We start from the raw sequence: 15,656 nt of genomic DNA on the forward strand, positions 1-15,656 counted from the left end.
GCGCAGTAGTTCATGAAATATGTACATAGACATTTACTGATAATGTAATCATAACCATTTATGGTGTTGTGGCCTCTGGCAAATTGGATAATTATAGCGCATCACACATGTTAATCCTTTAGAGTCGAATCCGACATCGATATCTAAAATTGGAAACTGCAAATGAATAATTTAATTATTCAATTAACGAAAGACTGACATGTTGTCTTTCTTCGTTTAGTATATAAGATGTGATATATAATTCAGTTTTTTATGAAAAGAATTGTTAGAAACTTAAGATAGCTTCGTTCGTAAAGAGTTAGTAGAAAATTGTCGACCGATCGATTTTTCTGATGTAGAAACGTTTATTTGAACCAATCGATTTTTTCTAAGCATAAGAATATTTTCCTTCCTTAGAAATACACAAAACATATCTCGAATGTGACTTTCGCCGTTGTATTTCTATCGTACACTCGTATGAAGCTAATAAAGAAAAACAGGAATAATATATAATATCAATTACTACAAATAAAACGAATGATAATAAAAGTTGAACGAAAATGTCTGCGAAAATGAAGTCTCATGAAACGTCCCTTGAACATTTACTGGTGAAAATCATAATTGTCGATTAGGTGTTGCTTAATTTACTGTTCATCGCGAAAGAAACGTCGAGTGTAAGAATTGCATAGTAACTGCGTGTAAGGGAGATTGAAGAGTGCAACGATTATGGAGCAGTTATGCGAAAGGTTTCTTGAGTCGTCCTCGTTACCAGTGCTTCCTTTTTTTGGCCCGTTAAGTGCAACGTCACGGTACTACTGGGAGTTGATCTCCGCTATTACGCTTGGATAAATGAGAACCGCATTCCATTCCATAGGTCCTTTCATTTTAATTTGCAAGTTTAGGTCCATTCCCCGATTCTGCTCTCTTTCTTACGCCCTATTCAACCGGCTTCAACAGCGCGATATTAAGATTAACGACTGCTGTCGTTTATTTCGCTGCCTCTTGTGTGCTTACGTAAACCGCACTGCCGTTCGTCGCTGTTTCCTATTCATGCGAAATGAGAAACAGCGGGGGAGAAAAGTCCGCGGACTTTTCCGACTGATCCATGAAAATGTATCGCTGTACACTGCCGCTCAATAGTTTCAAATCAGTTATTTGAGGAGAACAAAGGGCGGATTTCTTTTAATGGAAAATATACAAGAAACATTTGCACTGTTATACAAAAGTATACATATTTCAATTCAGTATATACCATCATAGAAAAGTGATAAGCGGGCTGCGGATCTTCATGCAAATTCAAATTTTCAAGAATATTATTGAGAAAATAGAATTACGATAGAAAATCGTTTTCTTTAATAGATACTCAAAATTTCGCACTTGCAAATGTTTCAGAAATACTTCAAAACCTGCAGTTTATTAATTATCAAGCAAGGAGGTACCTCGCTTCAAATTTACTAAAAGCTTGTGTGAATTTTTTTGATAAATAAAATTATATGAACAAGTATTCTACTTTCCCATTTCTCGAGCTTCAACTTGCAAAGTCTATAAGATTGGATATTAATTTTTCTAAGAATAGTGTAATAAAGTTCAATGTTGAAGTTCGAAGTTCAAATTACATTCGTACGCGATACAATTTGTTCTACTTGATGTTATCAATACCGGATATACGGGGTAATCTTTCCGTCGATGTTGTATTTAGCCTTATTTCGTTGTCTTTGTTATTGCCCGGATCGAAAGCATTCTTCTTTTGACCTTTCCTTTACGTTCAGAAACACTCAACCGTTGGTCGTAATCTGTAGCCACGTGGTGACGTGCACTAGGACCAGTTGCTAGATTTTTTTTATTTTTCAACCTCATAATAGCTTTATTATTATTAGTTACAAAATGACAAGCTTCAGAATATAATACACATACATGGGAAAAATAAAACTTAACGATAAATATATACAAAAGTGAATATTAGAATATTAGTAACAGTATACATTTATTCTGGACAGTGGATTACAATGATCAATTAGTAGATTTTGAGCGTACAGTCTTTTTAATAATGGTTTTATCGCATATCGAACACGTATGTTGCTACATATGTAATAATATTTGGTATACAAGCGTCATAAGACATATACAATATTTTTAAAATACCTAATATTACATGTACATATTTTTATATTTATTTTGTCACTCTGCGAAAATTTTCCAACATGGTGGAAGAAAGGTGTTCTTGCTCAAAGTACACAAATCAAGCTTCATTATCATTTTGAAAGTCATGTAGATCATTTTGACCTTATGTTTGCAGTGCTATGCATATTAGGAGTCGGGGTGTTCACTGCACTTCTTGTGTTGACTACTTTTCTTCGTTAAGCTATAATGCAAAAATATTGCTTGATTGTCTCTTCTTACCTTTTTTTTATTACGTCACTGGTTTTGTGAATTATAGCAGCAACTTCGTTACTTTTTCGATTATAAATCCGTTGTGATATTTAAATACTCGATGAACGAATGAGAATGTTTCACAAAGTGTCACGTAAGATTTTTCATTGTTTCCACTTTGAATTTGGAATGCACTTATTCGTACAAAGGAAATTTGGTAACTCGGAAGTTCCGACTTTATTCTCTTTATGCATTACAAGTGTGTGCATTACCTCAGCAGAAATACTCAGCAAAATTTTCATTTTTGGCTTTCTTCAGTTCCTTTTCGTTTTTATGAAAAGATCCCTCGAATGGAAACAGGTATTACTCTATCCTGTGTATGTTTAAAACTATAATAGATACGAAACGATTATTTGAATAACAATTGAATAGCATTTTATACTTTCTAGGGTGATATTATTACATTAATAAAAACGTTTTATTATACATACTCTCGCTAAATTTAAAAAAATCAAAATTTTCGTCTTACCTGAGTGTCTTTGCTAATGATCGCAGAGATTCTACTCTAAGCCGAAGCGTAAAGAAAAATTTAATTAAAAGAATGGTCAAAATATATCTTGACTATGGTGTGAGTCTCTGCCAACGGTAAGGTACAGCAGCATTGTTCTGTGAGTCAATGGCAGAAACTGGCACGCAGAAATCTCGAGTCTGGATCATGCGACGAATGCGGATGACCGTGTGCAACTGTTGGAAACTATAAAAGAAAATTCATATAGAAGAACACATATGTGTCAACGTGTGGAAAAATTTCTGAATAGAGCATTGGCGATAACACAAAGAACGGACAGTTCTGCGACGGACCAAAAGCTAAGGTCCTCTGCGAATGTCTCTACAGAAGACTGACCCAGTATTATCAATCTCAAACTGATTTTCTATTCTTATGAATATTTTTTACTACGAAAATAATTTTTCGCTCTGTAATATTATCTTAATATTTTCTGATTAAATAATAATTCTTTACTTTAATATTTAATATTTATATTGTCATTCCTTTAATTATCGAAACATTGAAATAAAAAGAATATATTTGATTGCTGGTAAAGAAAATATACGTGAAATATTTTGATGAAAACTACATTACACTTAAATTTCATCGATGTCAGTAATTCATGTCTCAGAATGTATCTTTGTTAGTCATGAGAAATTAAGCTTATTATTAGTTCTGTGAAGTATATTTAACTCTCTGCACTCCGTTGTTGTCGCTGCGGCGACATTGTAAGATAAGTTTATAACTCTGTTTTAATGAAACATAACTTTAAAATGTATACGCTTTTTTTTTAATGACGAAACAGGATCTTCAATGTTTTACAGAAGCGCGATCGTACTATTGTAAATACTCCTGAAGTAACTGGTAGCTCATAATAAAAATGATTCGGAGTTGCTGAAAGGTCATATTAAAAATTGCTCGGAGTGCAACGGGTTAAAGAATAGTGTACCTATTAACCTTTAACTTATCTTGCACACAAATCGAAATAATTATAAAAGTTAAAGTATGGCTAGATTAAATACTGATTTCATTATTTATTTGTTTCAGGTAAGTGACAATCTGCTCAGAGGAAGTATATCGGCCAATAAGTAAGTGATTAAATATCCGTTCAGTAATGAAAGTTTCATACAGGAACAGGTATAGATATTTTGCCACGTAAAGTGACAGAGACTTAATCTTGATAATGGCACGCAATGGTAAGAGGTGAAGCAATTACCCTCTTATGATAGGATCGATGAACTGAGGTTGTACGTTGTAGGGAGTAAACGATGTATGAAATTCAAGGTCGGTGATATATAAGTGGGCTACTTGACAGGTAATCGAAATTGTTGTCACCCTTTCTCTAATAACAATAGGAATATACAAGGTGGACCACATATTTTGTGTTGCTAGCCACTTGACACCTGAGAGAAGATGGGTCTAATTGGTAGCTCGCATATTTTCACATGCATTTTCGGCAATAATATGTTATTCCTCAATGTAATCACATGGCAATTAAACAATATCATAAACAACACACACCAAAAGACCCTTTATGGGTATTTTGAATATATTCTACAAGATTTTAACTGTAACTTAAAGAAACGCAACGCTCTATCTTAATTCTGTCACAAATTCTTTGATTTTGACACGAAAGTGGCCGAATATCCTGATTTGATTATATCCTATTCCAAGTATCGAGTCTTCAGCAAAGAAGAGTACAGTGAAATGCATAAATGTTTAGGAGTAGGTATATGAAAATATTGTATATGACATAATTACTTGCATATACAGCTTGACAAAATAAGTAAAGTACAATGTTTCGTTAGGTAATTGCAACTGTTTGAAAGTCATTTATATATGAAAATGTTTGCAAGTAACATTTAATAAACATGAATATATTAATATAATGTAGTATAATAAATATCATCGATTTTCATTATTTATTAAACTTCATTGATAATAGATTTTATTCCTTTAATCAAACTTTATCATCTTTCTTATAATGTAGTTATTAAACAAACTTCAGTTTAACACCGTTAAATGAAAGAAATACTTAGAAATCAGTGTTGTTAAAAAATTGATTCGATGCGATCCAGGATCTATTTTTCACAATTAACGGTACTACCACTAATTGGTCTGCCAACGTTCGATGTTTTCTCAATGAACCAGTGTGGAGGAAGAATTCATCTACTTAATCTTTAAAATGTTTTCTTATCTGGTAGACGTCAGAGGAGAACGAATTGCGTATAAACGCCTTGCTGCAGCTGAATTACATTCAGCAAGGCCATTCATTAGACGAGTATTTTAGTGTAGCTGGTATCTTTTTACGAATTATTTATGAAAATGAATAAAAGACGAAGATCTCAAGTTCTACCCACATAAAGTTTGCAAATGAAATGTTTAAGTTTTAACTCAAGCCATAGAGAATACATGTTGAATGTAGGGTAAAAATAATTTTTAAGTGAACTTACGCTATGAACTATCCTTCTTCCTTGACAATAGGAATTTCAAATTAATTTTCTAATGATTTGACATTCCCGTCGATATCCTGAACCGTTATATCATTTTGTCATTAATTTTAGCATTAGAAATGATTAAACTAGATACGAGGAAGAGCTGAATTACACGACAAATTAGATCTCGCGGATGTATGCGATTCACGGTTGAATGAACAACTGTATAGCAGTTCCTGTCATACTTAAACGATCACTGGCTTCGAGTTGAGGTAGCATAACATTATTTGTACCTATTGTCTAACATTTTGGAAGGGAACCCTTTTACAAACTAGTTTTTTTTATATATGTGAAGTTAAAAGTAAGAAATTGCAAATATTAAATAGTCAAATGTAATAGGGTGTACATATTCAGAAAAATGTACAAACTGAAGATGGATTTCATTAAAATTAAGATAATCATTATATTCAAATCTCATTGCACATCGAGTAAAGATCATTATTGTTTTTTTCAACAGAGAAATGTGAAAATTGTTGTTCTTCTGTGAGAAAGTCGGCCAGGATAAGTGTGTTTGCAAAAACAGTCGTCATTCGTTGCAAATCCAACATTTGTAAGGCATTTGCGAATACAGACAATGCTGACGAATGGCATCGTGTTTATAATGTTCTTCACATTCTAAGTACTTTACACCGTTTCCTTTTAGCTCGGACACCCTTGCTTTCATTTGTCCTTAAGGAGCTCTCATCGCGAAAGAACGTCTTGTCTTTCCGCTTCATTTTATTTCAAACTATGACATGTTTTACCCTTAAAAATTGTTATAACTGATACCTCCTCCTAATAGAATTTTATTTTAATATTAACAACAGACATGCTGATTAACTTTACGGATATTTACTCAGTTTACTCGCTGCAATAACATTGTCAAGAAACAGACTAGTTCCCTTACATGTTTTGTTACAAACAGAGCAATAGTAACGTTAACACATTCTTTTTATAATAACTTAAGCGTTAAATAATAGAATAACCCAAAGTTTAAATGCATTCATACAATTTTGATCGTGTGAATTTACACAATATTTTATTCAGCTGTGAAAATGGGTCTTCGGTTGTTTCAGAAATTCAAATTTTATACCTGTTAGAGGCGAAACAAGCATGGTAGAATTCGAGTAGCTTAATGTTTGAACCGTCACAGATTGGAATTGTTTCACAGTGATTCAGCTTGAAACTTGAATTGACATGAACGGTCGAATGCTATTCCGGATTCTTCCTTCTCCGTAGTCCCTGCGGTATTGTAAGCGATAGAGAACGAAGAGTAAATGCAAAAACAAGATAAATTACACATTAACCCTCAGGGTATCGTGCTGGGTCAATTTAAATTCATGAGATCGATTGTGTTATGTAGAAAATGTAAATTTAAGTTCAACAATTCTCAATTATTAGAAAATATACATACATGAAGAGTGCATTTTCGTAATTCTATAGTAGTTATCCTGTGCAATGGTTTAAAACTTTAAACGTTAATCTTACAACTCGTATGAGCCAAGAGACCAAAGTACTGCCGAACTTAATTTTTCAAGAAACAGGACAAGTAGCGTAAGTTCGAAACAAATAAGTAACCGTGCGACACATTTTATAGACTTGACGTGAAATTGAAGGTAATAACTCCTGAAAGAAAAATGATAGACTCTTAAGGATGCCATAAATTGCATTCACCTAGTGACTGAAGACAGGTACTTTGTTTGCGACGATGGTCTCCTGCTATTTTCGATGGATCACATATTTCAATTTCAGTTAAACGCCTGACGCAGCTGACGCATAGTAGTAAATATTAGAAATGCAAGAGCATAACACTGTCTTAACATTTCAATCCGGTTAGAACATGTAGCCAAAAACAGTATATTTTTAATTGTTTTGCTATCCTTGCATTTTACGTTGTATTGAAGTTCTATATGTGTATATATATATATGCAATGAAACTTTTATTTATTATAAATACGTGGGATAATGGTCTAAAATGAATTTCAAATATAATGCTGTGATACGTTTGTAAAATTCTTCAGTTTATATTTTAAAGCTTCCTCTATAAAATAAAGTTCTTCATTCCAGAACATCATTGCTTCCTATAAAATGTAAATTTCGAAGTTTATTGCGTGTCGTAACATCCTGATTCTCTGACGCCGTCATCATCGTGATTAAACCGACGCCAAAATTGGGATATGAAATTCACTGCGTCGATGTAACTTGACGCAAGTTGTGTTAAGTGAATTCAAACTTTATTCAAGTGTTCCCCATACTGTATTCAGTTTTTATTCGTCGCATATTTATCACACTACAAAGCGCAGTGTGTAAGCTTGTACTTTCTTTCGAATATTTCTTGCACTACTTTACACTTTCGTTTATTACATTTTACAGTACTGGAAAGTACACGTGCACATATATTATGTACATACTGTGTATTGCAAAAAAAACCCGTCGAAAAACAGTACTATGTTTGAGTTCATATATTTCTATAAGATATTCCAAAGTCAATATGAGTATATACGTACGTATGTTCTTATGGTTATACCTTCGACCATATTTCAGCATCCTTTACGTAGAAATGAAACACAAGGCATTGGCAATAAAAAGTTGCGGAAAATTAATATTATAGTTTTAATAACACGATCTGTTCTTTGTGTATTCCAAGTATTGGGTGCTTAATTATGATACATTAGCTTGACGGTTGGCATTATTTAGGAAATGATAACATTATGGTAATGTACCAAATAAATTTGATATAGTGATAGTTAAATGTTTATATTACAAGTTTATAGTACAAGTAAAATTGATTCCATATTTTAAATTACTTTGTGATGTACATATACCGATTAGCTTTTTATCAATGTTACCTACTATTTTTTTTATAATTTGTACATATTAATGTGAATAATTATTTAAACACTGCGATATTAAGGTCATTGATTATCGATAAGAATAAACACATTGTTGCTCAAGATTTCTGTAAACTATAACACTCCTCTAATACGTTATCAAGATAATTCAATGATCTAACGTATATCATTCGCATTATTCTTTTCTTGCACGCGATATTTCACGCAATGAAAACATTTTACCGGCTACATTTAGTTAACTTATCGTCGTTGAATCCTCGCAATTCTTGATTACGGTTGCTCTAAATTCACCTATATAAAACATTTATATTTAGCCGCATATTTTTTAACGAGTGCGTGCATTTTCTATTTATTTCACACAATATTCTCGCATGCACAGGAGCATCGGATGACCTAGAAAATGCTATGATAAAAAAAGGCGGAAAGAGTATTGATCGTGACGATAAAGAGAATTAGTTAAAAGGTTACGTTCTTCAAAAATGACACGTATCGAAGAACTGTCCGATATGACAGGACCTTTTTCTGTGTACTATTATTGGTGATTCCTTTTTCTCCGACACTATCTGTAATAGCACGTTCAGTTTTTGCTGAACCAGGAGCAAGATACTCTTTGGTAAATGGAAACGCCTTATCAACTGCTGGAAGCAAAAGTCCTCATTTCCTGTTTCCTGCTTTCAGCTTGACTTTGGTAACACGAACGATACCACGAACGAGATACCTTTGACCGCGAGATACGACTTTATCTCCGTTGGTAAAGCAGGCACCTAGAAAGTAGAACGAGAACGAGCTTCTTTAGCTTTCCATTCGATAAATAGGGTGACTCCGATCGATTCACTTTACCGATGGTTGTCGAAGAAGTTAACGAGAAACTTCCGGCTATCTGGCGTTACACGAGAGCCAGTATTTTTCAAACTTTCAAACCCTTGTGGATAAAGAAGGAATAGATTTTTATTCGATTTTCAATGATTCTTCAAAGATATTTAAGCAGCTATTTTCAATTAAACTACAATATTAAATTTAGAACATTTAGGAAAATGAAAAGATACGTTCTATTTTTTTAACTTACATTTTAGCTTTTGATAGTTTTACCATTGGTCCCAGAACATTCTGTGTATTATTAACTCGGCGAACGAAATCTAAATATACTTTTAAATTGATTGGCACAAGAATTTCAATAGACAAGTTATGCACATAATTTAATTCAATATGTAAAATTTATATTATCTTCAATATTTTAGAACAGCGTGTACAATGCGCAAGGATAAATATGTTTCCAATGAATTTTCAAATGAATTTCATACGAAATAAAATTTTAATGTTGGATGTATCTCGACACCGTCCGCATAGGGTTGAGAATACTCCAAATGAAGCTATTACATACTTCTTAACGAGGGCAGATCGCACAATGACATGCGCCACTTTTTGTACCGTTTGAGCCCCTCTACTACTTCTAAAAACGTTTGATCGCATACTTGACACATTATATATGAAACAGTCACTACAAAGCCATTTTGTCTTAAATTATTGCATAATGAAAAATAACGATTATGATGCGAGTAACTATGAGTTAAAGAGTCGTATATAGAAAAATGATTTATTTGAAGCTTAAAGTTTTGCATAAATTGAGGGACAGAGCTATTATATTTCTATGTTTCGTATGTTAATACCTTATTCAATATTTAATATGGAATTTTTAATCTGGTAATTTTGCTGTGTTTAATCAAATGGCGATTGAGAGTTGCCTCCTGATTGCAAAGATATATATACCGAACTAAGATTATTATCATTACACTGTGCATCTCTATGCAAATTACACAAATTTTAAAAAATATAATTGAAAAAATAGAATTATGATAGGAAATGGTTTTTCTAAAATATTACATTCTAGATATTTTAGATATTTTTTCGCATAGAGTACTTTTGATGCGATTTTGCAGCTTCAGAGTTTCTATGAATAAATAAAAATTCCCAGTCTAGTTATAAACATTTGAGATTTCCCGTGATGATGGCTTGCTACTTCTTATCTACTCCTCAACTTCCTTATCGCCGCGTTTCAATGAAAGTGGGGTTTCTAAAGTGGCGAATCTTACCTATTTCGAGGGGGGATTATGAAGATCTGAATACCCAGCGTGCTAAGATTTTGAGTAATCTGGATAGGCTATCGTTGCATGCATTTCATTACGTTGAAAGCTAAAACATGTTTAGAAATTCCTCTAACAAACACTGATTCCTTTTTCTTGCATATTTAATCAATCCCTATTTCGGATGTATTAACAAATAATAATTCTTTAAAATAATTTCTTTTATAGTACGAGCTTATTAAGGATCAGAGTATAAATTATTTCATATTGAAAGAACAAAATTATGTAAATACGTCGGTACTTATAATCGATGCATTTATGTAAAGTAAACTGATGTGCTGAGGTTTATTGTGGTAGGCGCACATTGAGATTTAACAATGTTTTAACAAAACAAATGTACGTATCGACAGAAATGTTATTTTCTTTTATCTTCTCAGTCTGTGAATTGGTTCGTAACGAGAAGAATTGTCTTCTTCGTCAATATGCTTCAACTCATGTACTATTTACTGAAAATATTACAATTTCTTTCTTATATCGAATTTGTTTAATCAAGTATATGAAGCATTCATTACGTTTCATCGTCATATTGTAATGCTTGTAAAAATAAGTAGAATTTTCAAGTCAGTATATTTAACGGAAGAATAAAAATTATAGTAATATTAAAATATAATATTAAAATATAAAAATTATATAATATTTTTATTATTTGCATTCTACGGGAGGTGTGTGGATGAAGGATCCTAATTTAATAACTTTTTTCAGTAACTCTATATTTTAAGGACTTTAAAAAAAAAGTTTTGATACTGTCGTATAGAATAACATTTTTTAAAAGGTATTTCTTTGTATTGTATGCATTAATTCTGTTAAAATGTAGTATCGACTTGTATCTTTCATAGTTATTGTTAAAATACTAACGTATTGGGTAATTTTATTTATTCATGTCAGAACTTCAACACAACATAATATTCAGAACCGTGCTGTTAGAATACGAAACAACCGAGTTTAACGATCACGTAATAACATTGGACATGATATTTATGAATGTGGCTCCTTATTTTCTTGTATGGTGTGGAATAATGAGTTGGAAACGTTTTATATGCCATGATGTAATGGTCCCGGTGAAAACGCTTATCGATCACGATTGTGACGAAAATACATCTGGAATTATGGAGCAGTTCATCTTCAAGTGCCTTGCACCAGTCGGATATAACCAGGGAAATGAGGACCAGGAATCACGCTCTTTGTTACCCTTTGAGAGACCTTTTGAAAATTCTCGATGACGCAAGAGAGAGGCAACTTCTGCCTTCCGATGTTTTAAACGAGTTACCTTTTACATTCATACGTTCACATTCATTCATGTTTTAACTATTTTATTGAATTATTTTAATATTACTCAAATTTTTGTCCGAAAGGAAAATGAATAATTGGAGAGAAACTTCTAACAAGCACCTTTGAAGGTAATTATTATAATGTAAAATTAAATATATCGACAATAAATACTACACAGATTTTTTAAGTGTGTATTCTGTTTAGAAGGGTCTGAAAAATTGATGCTTGAATTCTTTTATATTTTTTTAATCTTTATATTATGCTGAGAATAAATTTTAGAAGTAGTAATGACATCTAATTTAAATACATATTTGAACTTTTTATTTTAGTTTACTATATTTTTCATATTTTTTTGTATCTCCAACGTTACACAAACATTTGAATAATGCCAAATTTTTCGTTGTTGTCAATTATAGCACTTGTATGTTTCTTGCTTATGTTCAAATAAGAATTTTTTAAATTTCAAGCAATTAGCAACAAATTACAGAATTTTTATTGGTTTATTCTGGTTATAAATTTAACTGACAAATCTAGAAAAGCATAGAACAGTGTTTAGAAAGTAATTGTAAGGTCCAAGAAAAACACGTTCAAAATTCTGTCTCTTAAAATATGAAACAGAACGAAACGTAAGTTTCTATATTACTTAATCTACATTTATAAATCCCTTTAAATTGTAGAACAGTTGAAACTCTGTTGTTTGGAGGGATATTATTCTATTTTGTTCAAAATAATTCTAACGTGCATTTGCGAGAACAAATTATTTTGTGTTTATTCTAGCCGAGTCGACTGACGTATAACATGGCGATTTGCTATAATATCGACACAAACGGAGTCTGGAATAGAATCATGACGCGCGTAATAAATTCTGAAGAAGCGATGTCGAACTGAGCTTTATCGCGTTGCGAACATTTATCGGGCTTCATAATATTTGCCAATCGTAGTTGATGGTGCCTGTCAGAATACAGACATAAAGGAGAATTGGGATTTAATATGTTACCAATAACTGCAATACCATGGAATTTTATGTACAATATTATAACACAAAGAAGAAAAAGTATAAAAGCAAGCAGTAAATATATTGGTAAATGATCTATTTTAAAAGTAGTTTATATTATTGGTAATACAAATACTTTATATAAATATAATGTCTTTAAACTTTGACATTTTAATGAAGATTATTGCATCGTGTATGACTTTCCTGAATTTTATTTCGAGCTACTCAGTGAACTTTCGTAATTGCCATGAGAATATTACATCGCATAATATTGACGGTAAGATTGTGCCATAGCTAAGGGCTTAACAATATTATGAGGAAAACATTACCCGTTAATTGATGATGGAAGGCATCCAAGATGTGAACGTTTAATACTGTTTATCAACAATACTTACATCTTTTGGGCCACTTTGATTTTTAATATTCTAATTTTGTTAGCAATTTCATGGTTTTAGAATAATTTTTTTAAGAAATACATTTTCATGCTATTGATGTTTTCATAATTGTCGATTCTGAACATATTTAATTTTCATTACGTTGATGATTTTTTACATAAAAAATTCGCATAAAACACGGAATTACTTATAGGACGATCTAATATATGATTAGAAGATTGTACATTTGAAATAAAATTTAAAGAAATTCGAAATTGTATTTGTATTTTTTAATCAGTATATAAGATGGCCCAATCTCATTTAGATTATCAAATATTTATATTTTCAACTGTTCTTAACGGTATACTAAATCTTGCACAGAGGTCTATGTAACTATTCTTTTTATACGTATTTATTTTCAAATAATATACTTCCTTTGGCTAGATATTAATTATACTTATGATGCAGTAGTTCTTTTTAAAAAAAAAGTGGGCCATCTCCTTCCGACTTACCCTAATCTACGCTGGTATCATTCAGTGTCAGAGGATGTGGTATAATGAAATCAGAATTTTAGAAAGTTTCTCATATTCGAAACTTAAGTATCGGAGGGATAAACGAAATCGTGTTATTCAAAACATACTGCAGACTTTATCGGATAATATAAGAATGCTGTCTAAGAAATGCAGCGAATTGGAAGTCCGAAGGATGACAAAGACTGGCACATACGTATATCAGGCGAGTACTGGTTGCAAAGGAAACGAAAGGGAGAAACTGGGTCGTAGGCGAGCGTTGGTCGAAAGATATTTTATCTTTCAAATATATTGCGTTGCCGACAAAATTGTGCTGTTTTTCAACTGTTACATTCCCCCTTCTTGTTTATTATTTCAGCGAGTTACGGACTTCAAGAAATGAGAGTGCACGTTCTTTCATTTTCTGTTGATACAAACAAGAAATTTTCGCGTAGGATCATATGTACCTGTATTAACATTTTCATGATTAACCTTTTGAGAAATGAGAATCAGACAAAATTTCGGGAGGGCGATATAGATAAAAAACTAAATTTGCGTAATAAATTCTGTAGAAGCGATGTCGAACTGAGCTTTCTGTAAGAGCTAAAACTTGGATTAATTAGAATACTTTAGAGAGTAATTTATTTATCTTCTAGTTCTGAATAATTTACTGTATTCTCTTGACACCCGCGAAAAGATTTTTTTAAGGGGAGTAAAGTAAGTCATATATTTTTAAACTTATTTCTACCGAAGGTGTCAAAAGACACTTTTTGAAGTTTTAACATAAAATTATTTTCTCAGTTTAATAATTTGTCCTCAATTGAATTTTGGACATTTCCTGTAGTTAATTTTATAACCATTATTGGAAAAGTCGAAAAGTCAATTCAGAATGTACGACTAAATTCGGTAAATAATTTTAAAATAAAATTTCAGAAGGTGCTGTTTGACACCTACGGTAGAAACAGTGTTAATAATGCATAACAAAAACGAACGTTTCAAATGAATAGTTTATGACAATCCTTATCAATGCCTTACCTATAGTGATTTTCTATATATATATATGTACACGAATTTGTACTTTGAAATCATACGAAAAAAATGACTAATAACTGCTGTATAGGCGTTTACACTGACCCAGTTATATGGAACTCAAATGATGTAACTCTTATCGTTAAAATGGTTTTACTCGATATCGGATACGGTTCAAGTATCTCTCGGAAAATTATTTTCCGAATAGGTACTGCCACTGATTTTACATAGTTTAAGAACACCATTATTTATTCGAAGCGTTGCCTGCAGATTGAGTCCATAATTTTGAACCTCCCTATTACATCTATTACTTGTTTCAAACATAACAAAACTTTGGTTACAGTATTATACAGTATTGCTGGAAGCATTATGTATTAGTAATTCTTTTTCTCCTTCAAATTTGAAGATAATCTCGAGTTTTTTAAATGGGCCGAAATCTTTAAGAATCTTTAAATTTAAATCTCTAAGCTTAATAAAAACTCGCAGTCACACAGTTAGTCATTAACATGCGATAAGAAATACATCATCAACATGGTGATCAATCCTTGTTAAACTTAATAAATGAATAAGTTACTATAGGAAGAAAGAATTCGAAAAATAATATCCAATGTGGATTCGAAATGAGAGTATCATTTTATCTGAATATTTCGTAAAAATCTTGCTAATCATGCGAGACAGTATAAAATAGAGTTTCAATGTATTTTCCGGAATTCGTGAAGCACCACTAGCTATACCACATTTCAAGAGACCGTACGAAATGCATTTGTTGAACAATAGTTGAAATCAGACACGTATTTTCTCCATGCCCTGGTGCACCGGAAAAACAATGTGTGTAGTTTTCGCTCTCGAATGTGCTTTTCCTGTGGTTTTTCGCTCTCCAGAAATATTCTCTCAAAACCTTTGAAAGTGGAAATGAAAGTGCGCAAGTCCACTGATAAATCTTTTGTTCTATTTTGAAAAATCTCCAACAAATGTAATTTGTTTTAGTATTATAATGGAAATTAAATTTAGAAAGATCAGCGTACAAATATTTCCTTAGGGGGAAGTCTTTCAGGAATGGCAGGTTACACTGATAAGTATGCAGTTGAGCGGATAAGAGAATGGTTGAGATAAATTAG

The 15,656-nt window shown here is 32.0% G+C and overlaps 1 protein-coding gene and 1 long non-coding RNA gene across 6 annotated transcripts in view; one reads left to right on the plus strand and one right to left on the minus strand.

Annotated features, from left to right (window-relative positions):
• The window catches only part of SLO2 (slowpoke 2), a 228,574-nt gene that overhangs the window by 44,447 nt on the left and 168,471 nt on the right, over window positions 1-15,656 (plus strand). The gene's annotated exons all lie outside the window — the stretch shown is intronic.
• The window catches only part of LOC116429698 (uncharacterized), a 35,175-nt gene continuing 22,416 nt past the window's right edge, over window positions 2,898-15,656 (minus strand). The window contains exon 3 of the long non-coding RNA XR_004235544.2: window positions 2,898-3,103. This is a non-coding gene — a long non-coding RNA (uncharacterized LOC116429698). The remainder of the gene's footprint in view (window positions 3,104-15,656) is intronic.

The sequence above is a fragment of the Nomia melanderi genome, chromosome 10, assembly GCF_051020985.1.
Source record: "Nomia melanderi isolate GNS246 chromosome 10, iyNomMela1, whole genome shotgun sequence".
Taxonomy (NCBI): Eukaryota; Metazoa; Arthropoda; class Insecta; order Hymenoptera; family Halictidae; genus Nomia; species Nomia melanderi.